The sequence below is a fragment of the Canis aureus genome, chromosome 25 (assembly GCF_053574225.1).
Source record: "Canis aureus isolate CA01 chromosome 25, VMU_Caureus_v.1.0, whole genome shotgun sequence".
In the NCBI taxonomy this organism is placed as follows: domain Eukaryota; kingdom Metazoa; phylum Chordata; class Mammalia; order Carnivora; family Canidae; genus Canis; species Canis aureus.
The window spans coordinates 27,096,871-27,109,356 of record NC_135635.1 but is presented as its reverse complement, the minus strand read 5'-3'; the positions used below and the strand labels follow the sequence as shown (position 1 = coordinate 27,109,356).

Sequence of the window (12,486 nt, the reverse complement as noted above, 5' to 3'; positions counted from 1 at the left end):
TTCTCTTACAGATAATATAAACTAGTTAGAAAGGTGTAGGCCTCTGTGAAATGTACTTGGACTCAGATCCCAAGGAACTTATATTTTTATTGAAAAGGGTGAAACTTTTAAATAAAACACTTTAGAACTGAACAGCATATGGTCAAATACAAATTGGTACATAAGTGGTGAAAGTTTCATAGATTATAAATGAAAATGATTAGAAGCTTGGCAAATCTGAATAGCATACAAATGAACTCATGCTGAAGTCCCCCACATAAAATGCCAAATCACCTTAATTATGGATCAAGTACATGGCACTAGTTTTGGAAAGACCGAGAGATGGAATTAATTTTTTAAAAGAATAGGAACTGCTATTTTTTGGTCCTCGTTTGTAATATCTGCTTTTATCAGAAACCTCTCAACTGCCCTCATTCTTCTTTCTTTGATTTAGAATCCAGTCTTCCTCCTCTCTCTTTTTTTCTTTCTATTCTTCTTGACAATATCTGAACCCAATTATGGTCACCCAATCAAACAATAAGAGGGAGAAAACTTTTTCCTCTTCCATATCAAAGTTGGCTTCACTCTTTTTAGTGGGTAAAGTCATGACTATTCTGAATACCTATTTTTCCCATGCAGCCACAGGAGGTGGAGTTAGTGACACAGAAAATCACTACAAAGGGGAATTCTCTAGTTCCATCCCTGCATTATGATACGATGTACCCACCTTGAGCAGTTTTTGTTATCTGGCCTCAAAGATTTGTTTAAAATGTGTTTACTGTCTTGAGAGAAGTTTTATAAACAGTTGTCTTGACTGGGATAAGAGGTAGTGTTTGAAGCTAAGCACTTGGAAGGAATTCAATGTGATTGAGTTAACACTGAGCATTCCCCCAAAACATTTTAGCTTTTCAGACACATTTAAAAAAAATTAATGGGGGAAAATGAATGAATGAATGGATAAAATCTATTCTGTTTATTTAATAAAATCCATGAAATCCAATAGTTAATGTCACAATCACTGTTGAGCACTTTGGCTCCAAATCAGGGAATGCACGTGTTGTTTCTCCATATCCTTGTGGCCTTGCAAGTGCCAGCCATGTGAACAGACTCCTTTTGTTAGCACAATGTTGTTTATACGGTGACTTCTGCTCCTGGAACCACAGTGTCACCAACGAATCCCCATCAATCATTACTGTTAATGAAAACAACTTGCTCAAGTTTTATTAAATGGAGAAGCATTTTCTTTCTTTAACTCTTCTCAGCATTCAAATGAAGGCAAGTAATTCTTTAGTATGCATTCTCTACAAAAGTGATTGAGTTTCTTCCAGGCCTCCTGGTCACAACCCTGTTGAGATTCTTTGTTTTTGTTTTTGTTTTTAGTTGTGGTAAAAACACATTATAGAATTGTTAGCTAAATTCATATTTTAGGTCGTTGGACCTTAGAGCTATTTCATCGTGCATGATTGAAACTCTATAACCATTGAATAGCAACACAGTGAGGGTAGTGGGTTGGAAGGGAGTGTTGGCACCTTGGGTTGTCAGCCCTTAATGGTATGTCTCCAATCACAAAAGAATACAACATTTAACAAAGCAAATAAATGGTCATGTTTGTGCTTTTTCCCCAGGGTTAAGTATCTATACATTGTTCTTTATTACTATAAATAACCAGAGGAAAATGTGTATGTTTAATTTTGCATTATTCTATACTATTGAATGAATAAAATGAAGACTTTCCTTTATCATGGCAAAACTGGTAGTACATAACACGAAGAAGACTTAAGAGAACATCCTTCCCCCAGGAAGAAAAGAGAGGGCTGCCCTAGCAAAAATCTTATGAAAGTTGTTTATTTCCAGAGTCTTCAAGTCACTCCTAGTTCTGCAAGAGAAGAACCACCTCTTGGTGGTATCCAGCTGAAATAATTTCAGCCAATACCAAATCAAGTTAAGCACCAATAAGGCATGTATAGAAGCAATAATAATACTTTGTGTGGTGCCTTCCACATTATTTGTCTTCTATTAGTTCATTTTCATCTGAAATAAAAAAATAAGATAATGTGGGTAGCCCTGGTGGCGCAGAGGTTTAGCGCCGCCTGCAGCCCAGGGTGTGATCCTGGAGACCCTGGATCCAGTCCCACTTCAGGCTCTCTGCGTGGAGCCTGCTTCTCCCTCTGCCTCTGTCTCTGCCTCTCTCTCTCTCTCTGTCTCTATGAATAAATAAATAAAATCTTAAAAAAATAAGATAATGGATTCTGTAAATCAGCTTTACAAGTATTATTTTAATTCCTACATTCAGAGGAGGTACCAGGAATGCATGACTCCAGGCAAAAATAGAGGTGAAATTTAACTGGGGCATAGACTCAGACACTGATTCTATCATGGAAAGCAAAGTATGGAACACACAATAACACAAGCAAAACCTGCCATCAGCAGCAATCCAGTAATAAAAATACCTAACCTGTTACTTTGGATAACATACCATCTAACTCCAGATAACAGACCAAAATGTGGAAAAGTAAACATGAAACCTGCTCTAAATCTTTAGGAGAACTGGCTGTAAATATCATCAGTATTATGTCCCATGCCAAGTCATGCTAGAGAATGGTCAAATAATTATGGGAATAACCATTGTTTTCCACATTTGCAATTTTTTAAAAAAGATTTATTTATTTTTAAGAGAGAGGACAAGAGCACAAGTGGGGTGGAGAGCAGAAGGAGAGAAACTCAAGCAGATTCTCTGCTGAGTTCAGAGCCTGACCCTAGCTTGATCTCATGACCCTGAGATTATGACCTGAGCTTGAAAGCAAGAGTCAGAGGCTCAATCAACAGAGCCTCTCAGGCACCTCTTCCACACTTGCAATTTATAAACTCTTTCATTTCTTCAGATTATTATCCCATTTTTTTCTTCCTTTTGCCTGTACAGACCTAATTTTGGATAGAAAAACATATTCCTTAATTTAATTATGGCACATAGATACTGAATTGCTCCTTTTTCTCATAGAAAAAGAATACAACATTTAACAAAGCTTTTATGTTTATGAAGCTCCCCAAATAACTGAAAATCCAATAAAATGTTTACATTTCCCCCAAACCCATTATTTGTTCATTCACATTCATGGAGGCAGCCAGATATAATAAAAATGTCAGAACTTGAAGCCCAGTTAGTGAATTCTAGTTCAGTTGTGAGTTGTTTAAATCTTTTAGCCTATATTTTCTTACCTATGATGTGGGATAGCTATATGCTTATGCCTACCTTTTAAGATTGTGAATGAAGATTGTTATAAAATTTATATAATATCCCTGTGGGGTTGTTGGAATAAAGTAGTTATTTTATTGATGGTTAATTCTATTAATAGTTATTCTATTAATGATTATTCATTCATTCCCCAAATATTTATGAAGACTTTACTATGTTCCAAGCACAGTAGTTGGTGCTAGGGATACAAAGATGAATAATAACATATGTGCCTGTTCATAAGCTATTGAGAGAGATAGACAATTAAATGATAAACATAGCTAGCTAGTGCCATAACACAGGCAATTTAAGCTAAGTAATGGGAAGAGACAATTAAAACTTTTTTGGGGTATTCATTTGGAATATCATTTGAATACAGCACCATAGTTCAAGTACTTGGATTTTAAAATGAAACACAACTGGTCTAAAAGCTTGTTGTTAAACTAGCTGTGTGGTTTTGTACAAGTCACCTTATTCTATCCACACAATGAAGACAGTCTCTACCTTTGTATCAGCCAAGGTCCAGACAGGATAATAGAACTCATGACAAGTAGTTCAGTAAAGGAATTTAATATGGAAAACCAGTTATAAAAGTATAATAAGAGTTTAAAAGCCAAACTAGGCAAAGAGTGTGCAATCTAGAGATTTATACCAGTGAGAAGTCACTCCCATGCCTATGATTGTATCAAAAAGGGAAAAGACTTGATCTATAGGAGCAGGAGTTCCCAAGGTTGGGGAGGCACTACTACCTCTGAAGTTGTCAGAGGCACCACCTGTCAGATGTTGGACATATCCTGGCTTTTCTTCTCTTTACAACCTTGTCAAAACTTCAGAAAGAATCACTGAAGTAGTAATTAGTAAACTTCTGTGCACACACTAAAAAAGATACTTTTCAAAACCAGGAGCACACAAACCCACTCATGGAATGAGGCTCAGGAGTATATTATTAGAAAGAATCTTATGTAGTAAGAGAATAGTGTCTGTTTCATTTTTGCAGTAGTTGGTCAGAATATTAGAATTTTCTCAAATGATAGTGAATCGGTCAGTGGTTACTTCATACCAACCTTGAGAAATAGTTTAAGTTTTGTTTACAATTTCCAGAAGCATAAGCAAGAAATAACCCACTTTTCCAGTTAGTCTTGCAAAAATAAGCTAAGGTAAGCTTTGTATGGGTAAACTAGTTTTGTCTGCTCCAGGAATTTCCAAGATTGATCTTGTCTGTTTTAATTTTAACAACTCCAGTCTCACACCAATACTGCCATCAACAACCTAACAGGAAATCAGATGCTAGACAGCCTGAGAAATTTTGCAGAAGTCAGTGTCCTGGGATACAAAGAGGATCCTGTGTTGCATAGGATTATGCATAGGATAACCACAGTTGCATAGGATTAAGATAATATGTAATAAACGTGTAACATGATGCCAGCACACAGTCAACACTCCGTGAAGGGTAGCTATTTGTATTACTGGATAATATACATTCAATCATTAATGCTCTAAATTCTCAGTAATAGACTCAAGCTATTTGGCCACATAATTGGCCAACTCCTAACATTACATATACAGACATTTCAGTCTCCATATAATACCCAATAAGACGTGAGACTTTGCACCAGATGAACTGATTTTCAACTGATTCATACATTAATAAATTACTTTTACATCATGTAAACACAATTGTAGTCACCAAATCTTCACACAACAAGGCATATCTGGGATTCTTTTCTCAAGTTACATATGGGGAAAATGTCCAAGGAGATCTGAGATACATAGTCTTAGTTACCCCTAAGTGGTTTGTGAGACTGCTTCAACAGCCAAGTTTTTAAAGAACATCACAGTCAGAAGGAAAACCTTCCCATAGTGGGAGAAGAAAAGGGGAGAAAAATAACATTCTTATTCCTTATTATGAATAAGGAATTATTATTTCCTTTTATATGAATAGCATTTTATTGGCATGACATGCCTTTACTCTCTCTGTAACCTCATTTAGTCCATGTGAGATGGCTGATATGACCCACTGACTTCTTGGAGAAGCCTATGTATTTGGAAGTCAACTGTAAGGAAGCATGCTTGCCAGCAGGAGTAAGCCACATTCCCTCATACCAGCTTGTTAAGTACTAACAGTGATATTTTGGACGTTCCGTGTTATACTTCTCTGTTTTATTTTTCTATGGACTCAGGATGGGAGCAAAGCTGGTATTAATCGATATCCATTTATTGGACACTGTTAAAGACCCCAAAATACAAGGAAAGCACAAATAGCAGATTTTCCTGAAGGGCTATAAGCAGATTGGGAAAACGTAAGATCTATTATAATATTTACAATGTGATATTTTATGTAAAACTATATATAATTGGAGATAATAATAATAATAATAATTATTATTATATACTACTTTCTATATTGTAGGCACTGTTCCAGCAGCTTTATGGATGTCAATCCAGAGATTCTCATAAAACTCTATGACGTAAATATTTTTATTTTAAAGCACAGTTAGTTTTTTATTTTGGTGAATTTTAAAGACTTTATTTAAATTCAACTAATTAGCATATACTGTATTATTGGTTTCAGAAGTAGAGGTCAGTGATTCATCAGTCTTTTATAATACCCAGTACTCATTACACCACACACCCTCCTTAATGTCCATCACCCAGTTACCCCGCCCCCAGCAACCCTCAGTTTGTTTCCTAGGATTCAGAGTCTCTTATGGTTTGTCTCACTCTCTGATTTCTTCTTGTTTTATTTTTTCCTCTTTTCCCTTATGATCCTCTGTTTTGTTTTTTAAATTCCACATATGAGTTAGATCATATGATAATTGTCTTTCTCTGATTAACTTATTTCACTTAGCATAATATTCCCTAGTTCCATCCACATCATTGCAAATGGCAAGATTTCATTTTTTTGATGGCTAAGTAGTAGTCCATTTTATATATAATATAATATAATATAATATAATATAATATATACATCTTTTTTTTAAAGATTTTATTGATTTATTCATGAGAGACAAACACACAGAGAGAGAGGCAGAGACACAGGCAGTGGGAGTAGCAGGCTCCATGCAGAGAGCTCGATATGGAACTCGATCCAGGGTCTCCAGGATCACACCCTGGGCTGAAGGCAGCGCTAAACCCCTGAGCCACCAGGGCTGCCCATAACACATCTTCTTTATCCATTCATCTGTTGATGGTCATATGATATGACATCAATAATATCCCAACTTTAAAGATGTAGAATTAAAGCATAGATAAGTCAAGTAATGTGTGCAAGGACACACAGCTTGTGTCAGAGCCAGGATTGAGACCCATGCAGTCTGGCCTTAGATACTATGAACCATTACCCTAATCTGCCTCTCCACCATGGTGTGGGGTGTTTGTGTGTGTGTGTGTGTGTGTGTGTGTGTGTGTGTACACGTGTGTGTTTACTGTTGTATTCATTTAGATAAAATACTAAAAGGCCAAAACCAGAATCTAAAAGTGGTTATCTCTGGATGGTTAATTTTGTTTTATCTTTCCTTTGGAAATTTCTTTGCTGTTTTCCACAAGAGTACTTATACTATTTTTTATTGAACTTTAAATACATAAAGGAAAAGAATGCCCACCATTGGAATTGATTGTTTTCTAATATAATAAGACCATATCACATTTCTAATCCTTGTTAATGTTATATTCTTAACTACTTCTATTTTTTCTTGTTACTCTATCTTGCTATCACTAAGAACTTTTGTTTGTATCCTTTTTCTTTCTCTTCTCTTTGATTATTTGGGCTTTAATTTAGCTAAACAACCCAAGGCAGCCATGATTTCCCTTACTGGAAGCCACTGAAAGAGCTGGAGTTGCTATGCAGAACTTTCTATTGGATGTGGTTGCAGGCCATAAAGGTATCCATTCCAATTTTTATTTTGGGATTAGTAAATAAAACAGTTGTTTAAATTATATAAAGGGAACAGTTTTGAATGAATACATATCAAGCAAGAGGCTCAGGGACTAGCATTAATCACATGATTAGGCACATGACTGGCCTCCCCTTCAAGTTAACCCTCAGATGAATTTGTCAGCATGGCAGCTTGGATCATTAGACAATTTTAAATTGTCTCTAGTCACAGTCATAAGCTATTTTATTTTTGCCTCTAATGGGCCACTGAATAAAGATGATAAGTTTGAAGGGCATTGATGTTAAGATATAACCTAAGGGGGAACATTAAAAAATAATAATTTTATAAATTTTCCTCAGGATTATCTTCATTGGATCATTAAGCTTCATTCATGTAACCAAAATTTTTACCTAACCAAAATTTTTACCTAGTACCTTCTTTTATGGTCCCATTGTTCCTAAACAATTTTTGAAAAGGAATAAGAGATGGAAAATTGAATGTAGATGTCTTTTCATACTCAGAGAAATATCTGCAAATAATAACATAAAAGCCATTCTTTTATTTCCTCAATTTGAAAAAAATTCAAACATTATAAAACAGCTTACTGATTTTTAAAACTTTTTAAACACTCTAAATGTAAAAATTTCTAATGTCATATCAGCTTTTTTAACACCTTTATAGTTAAGTACCAATCTACACTTTTATATATTATTCCCTGCAGCCAAATACAAAATAACGTCATTTTTAAATTTGTTTCTTAACGGGTCATGCATTTTTCTCACAACACTAATTTAAAATAAGGAAGTGTATACCTATGTTAAATAATATGATACACATGACAAGAAATTTGCTTTCATTCTTAATATTAACAAATATTTTAATTAAATAAAGCTAATAATTGCCTACAAACACTTAGGTAGAATCAACTACTTTTTAAATAAACTTTGTTTTAATTTATGAAAATTTTCAAAAGATTGTGCTTTACCATGAGGGAGAATAAGACTCTTGTACAAGCCCAAAGAAATTGGTAACATTGGTCCAGTCGAGTTCTCAGTGGCAAATATGGAAACAGCCATAATATATATGTATGCACACAAAACACTGTAAAGCACCTTTACACACTTTTGTTTTGACTAATATCTAAAATATCACTGAAGTCCATGATTCTTAGCCAGAATATACTTTAATCGTTGGCCTGCTGGCCTATCTTTCTACCTATTCCTATGATATAACACTCCCCACCAGAACTGAATCTTATTAGAGTATAAATGAAGAGTTTCATTTATTGGATCTGCTTCTTTAAGCAGCAGTATTGTTTTAGCAATGTTTATTTTGGTAGAGCTTCAAACATAGAGAAAAGCTGCAAGAATATACAGAATTTCCATATGCTCTATTTTTTGTATCAGGTTATTTAAATTCTAGTTAGTTAACATACAGTGTAATATTTGTTCAGAATTTCTATATACTCTTTACTCAGATTCATCAATTAGTTACCTTTTGCATCGTTTGCTTCCCTGTTCCCTCCCTTATCCATCCCTCCCCCTTCTCTCTGATTCTCTTTGCATATATGTACTGTCTTCCCCACTAATAAGCCATTTGAATGCATTGGAGATATTGTGGTCTTTTCTAACAAACTATTTCTGTGTGTATTTAAAAAAAACGGACGTTCTTTTATATAATCAGAACACAATTTTCAAAGCCTGAGAATTTAATATTAGTTAAGTATTCTTATCTAATTTGTGGTTTGTATTCAAATTGTGCCAATTGTCCTAATAATGTTACAGCTTTTCTGGATTTTGCTTTTTTTTTAAGATTTTATTTATTTATTTGAGAGAGAGAAAGAGAGAGGAGTACAAGTTGGGTGGCGGAGGAAAGGCAGGGAAGGCTGGGGAGGGAGAGGGACAAGCAGACTCTCTGCTGAGCAGGGAGCCACATATCGGACTCAATCCCCCCAGATCATGACCTGAGCTGAATTCAGAGGTTTAACTGAATTAGTACCTAGATGCCCCTAGCTTTTCTGTTTTAATGACCCTGGGTTCAATCCAGCACTGTGCACTGTATTTCATTGTTATATCTTAGTTTATTTTGATCAGGAACAGTTATTCAACCTTTTTTTTTTTTTTCTTTTACTTTCCTTTTTTTTTCCTTTTTCTTTTTGGTGTTTCTGGACCTTGAAAATTTTTTGAGTGTAGCTTAGTTGCTTTGCAAAATGTTTCTCAATTTGAGTTTGTCTGATGTTTCTTCGTGATTAACTTTTAGTTACACATTTGAACAGGAATACTACTGAAGCAATATGTCCTCCTCAGGGCATGTGATCTGAAGACACATGATGTCAGTTTGTTCAGTTTTGCAAGTGTTAGCTTTGATCACAGTGGTGAAAGTATATCTGCCAGTTTTCTTTCAGTATAGTTATTATTTTCTCTTTGTAATTCATAAATAACTTCTATGAAAATACTGTTTAATAGTGGTAGGGAGAATTATAACAGATTCCCTGCATCTACTGGATGGAGGGAGGATGTGCTTGTCTTGGGCTCAATATGGAATTTAAACTTCTAGCAAAAAGCAAATAGGAAAATTCAAAAAAATAGAAAATAAGAGAAATACAAAAAATCTAAAAACAAATAAAGTAAAAACATCAACAAAACAATTATAATAAAGACTTAGGTACTTAGTGAAAAAAGTTAAAAATGGTCACTGTGGAGGTTAAAACAAAAAGCAGAATGCAAGTGAGTAAAAGGTTACTAGACCAATTGATTGCTAGACTGAGTCAGATTGGATGATATGATTTTATGGAAGATCATAAATATCATTGTGTAATTTGTGTCAGAAATATTCAATAGAGAAAAAGAAGGAGATAAATAGAAGTATATGTTCATCTAGAATTTGGAATTGGCAATTTCGACCTGCCAATGGCAGTAAAGGAATCTATGAAGCCGGTTAAGTATAGAATTGAATTATGGACCATGAAGTCAAATTTGAGTGCAGAAGGAAGGGAAGAATTAAGGAAGTGGCAGATTGAAACCACAAGGAGGGCTGTTATGAGTAATATGAGAGAGATGAAAAGTTAATTAACCAAAAAGGTGAGAGAGTTAGATAAATAAAACATTATGGTTAAAGAAAAAAATATCCAGATGCATTTCCTGGTGCAAGATATCAGATGAGGAACAGTTTTTTGAGGTCACAGGATCACAGGACAATGAGACATGTGGGCTGTTGATTGAAGAGTGGAAATGAAAGTAAGTGAAACGGAAAAGCAATGCCCAGGTCTGAATAGTTGATACACAAGGATATGAAATGTGCCAGGTTCTCAAATGCATCAAAGTTCTCAACAACAAAAAAGTTCTCAAATGCATCAAAGAAGTTTTCAAATGCATTGTTTCTAAAAATTTTGATACAATTTATATCTAGTATCTGGTAAGGTTGTAAGTTCTTCTGATATTTTCTTTAATAAAAAATACTCCTGGGTGCACCTGGGTGGTTCAGTCAGTTAAGCATCTGATTCTTGATTTCACCTCAGGTCGTGATCTTAGGGTCATGAGATCAAGCCCCATGTGGCGCTCTGAATTCAGTGGGGAGTCTGCTTGAAATTCTCTCCCCTTGCCCCACCACCACTCCACTGGAGCGCTCTCACTCTTCTCTCTCTCACTCAAATAAATAAATGAATAAAATCTTTTAAAAAGTTATCCTGGCCAACATTTTAAAACAATCTATATCTATTTTCCCCTTTACTGATACCATCCCTTACATATAAGGTTTTATCAAGTTTTAATATTTGGCAAAGGTTAAGCTAGCATGCTTCTGTAATGTCTCTTAGAAGCTTAGAAAAGTGACAGCCCAGACTAAGTGAAATAGAAATTCCAAAACATCCATGGGAGATGGTAGGAGAAGGGATAAAAAGCTCAAAGAAGCAAGCATGCTAAAGTAGATGTCACATAAGCCCCAAAGCCCCACCACCAATCATCTGTGTTTCACGGAAGACTCCAAAGGACATTCCATTTGCCCAAGCAAGATGGAATTCATTGGTAAGCATTTTTTGAGATTTCAGGATGGTAAGCCAGGGATAACATTAAGAGATGCTGTTATAGAATAGAGCTCTCTAAGAGCAAAGAGGATGATAATCTCACAAAACAATAGAGGCCAGGTGATAGTATTTAAATATCAGAAGGAAAGTGGGTATAATTATTTCAAGTAGTATTATGGTTGGGGTAGTAATCAGTGGGATCTGAACTTCAGAAAGTTATGGGGATCATTAATACAACATGACAGCCAGAGGTACAAGATAGATGAGTAGCCAACAAGAATATTACCCAAGAAGCTGTAAAGACAATCATAAGAAATCAAAGATGGATTATAAGAAGACTGAGAGCATCCATCCCTAATAAAATGTTACTGTATCTTGTTCAATTTCCTGATATGAGTCATTTTTAGATTAGAACCCATTGACTGAGGAGAGACCAGGTCCCTAAGAGGAAAGGACCATGACATCTCAACTAGTATATATGGTTTCCTCCCGTCTGTCCTCAGTGAGCTATATAGCCATTTACTAGAGTACTCTTATGCTGGGGAAAGGCATATATTCAAACATTTCAAGAACTAGTATGTAAGGTCTGAGTTGACATTGATATCTAAAGACAATAATAGTCATTACAGACCTTCTGTTAGTCTGGGGCCATTTGTGGGCAGACAATAAACGGAGTCTTAGTCCAGATCTAGCTTGCAGAGGGTCAACAGACACACTCATGGTCATTTTTTTATCAGCAATAATTAGAATGGTTATTCTTAGTAAATGGTAGAACCCCCATATTTGTTCCTTGGCTTGTGGGGTAAGATCTTTCACAGTGATCTGGGTAGGGAGAACAGCAGAAATTAATGCTACACTAAATGATCAAAAATGCAGGATTCCTTTCCTATCCCCCATTTAACACACCACTCTGGCCCCTGCAATAATTAGAAAATGCTGGAGGATGACAATAGTTTATCACAAACTCAAATTAGCAGTGATCCCATTTGTAATTGCTGTGCAAGACATGTTCTCTTTTCTAGGAAGATTAACATGGTCTCAGGAACACGTTATACATGTATGTTATGCAACCATTGATCTAAAATATATTCTTTTCTATCTTTATCAGAAAAAAGAACCAGAAGTTGCTCATATTTGTGTGGGAGAAAAGATGGTATACATTTACAGAGATAGCTATCAAGGGGGAAGACAACATGTGGAGGTTATGGCAAGCCCCAGTGTGAGAATCACAACAGAGACACCCCCTCCCCAAATTTCCAAAGCAAGGCCATGCACTCTGCAGCTACTGGGCCCTGGAAAGGATGGAGTGACTGACTGCCTAGATAGAGTGACCATGTGACCAGAACTGCCAGAATGAACTGCATTCGGTCAGACTCAGC

The 12,486-nt window shown here is 35.5% G+C and overlaps 1 protein-coding gene across 8 annotated transcripts in view; it reads right to left on the bottom strand.

Moving 5' to 3' along the window:
• The window catches only part of SLCO1A2 (solute carrier organic anion transporter family member 1A2), a 124,840-nt gene that overhangs the window by 57,103 nt on the left and 55,251 nt on the right, over positions 1-12,486 (bottom strand). The window lies entirely within an intron of this gene.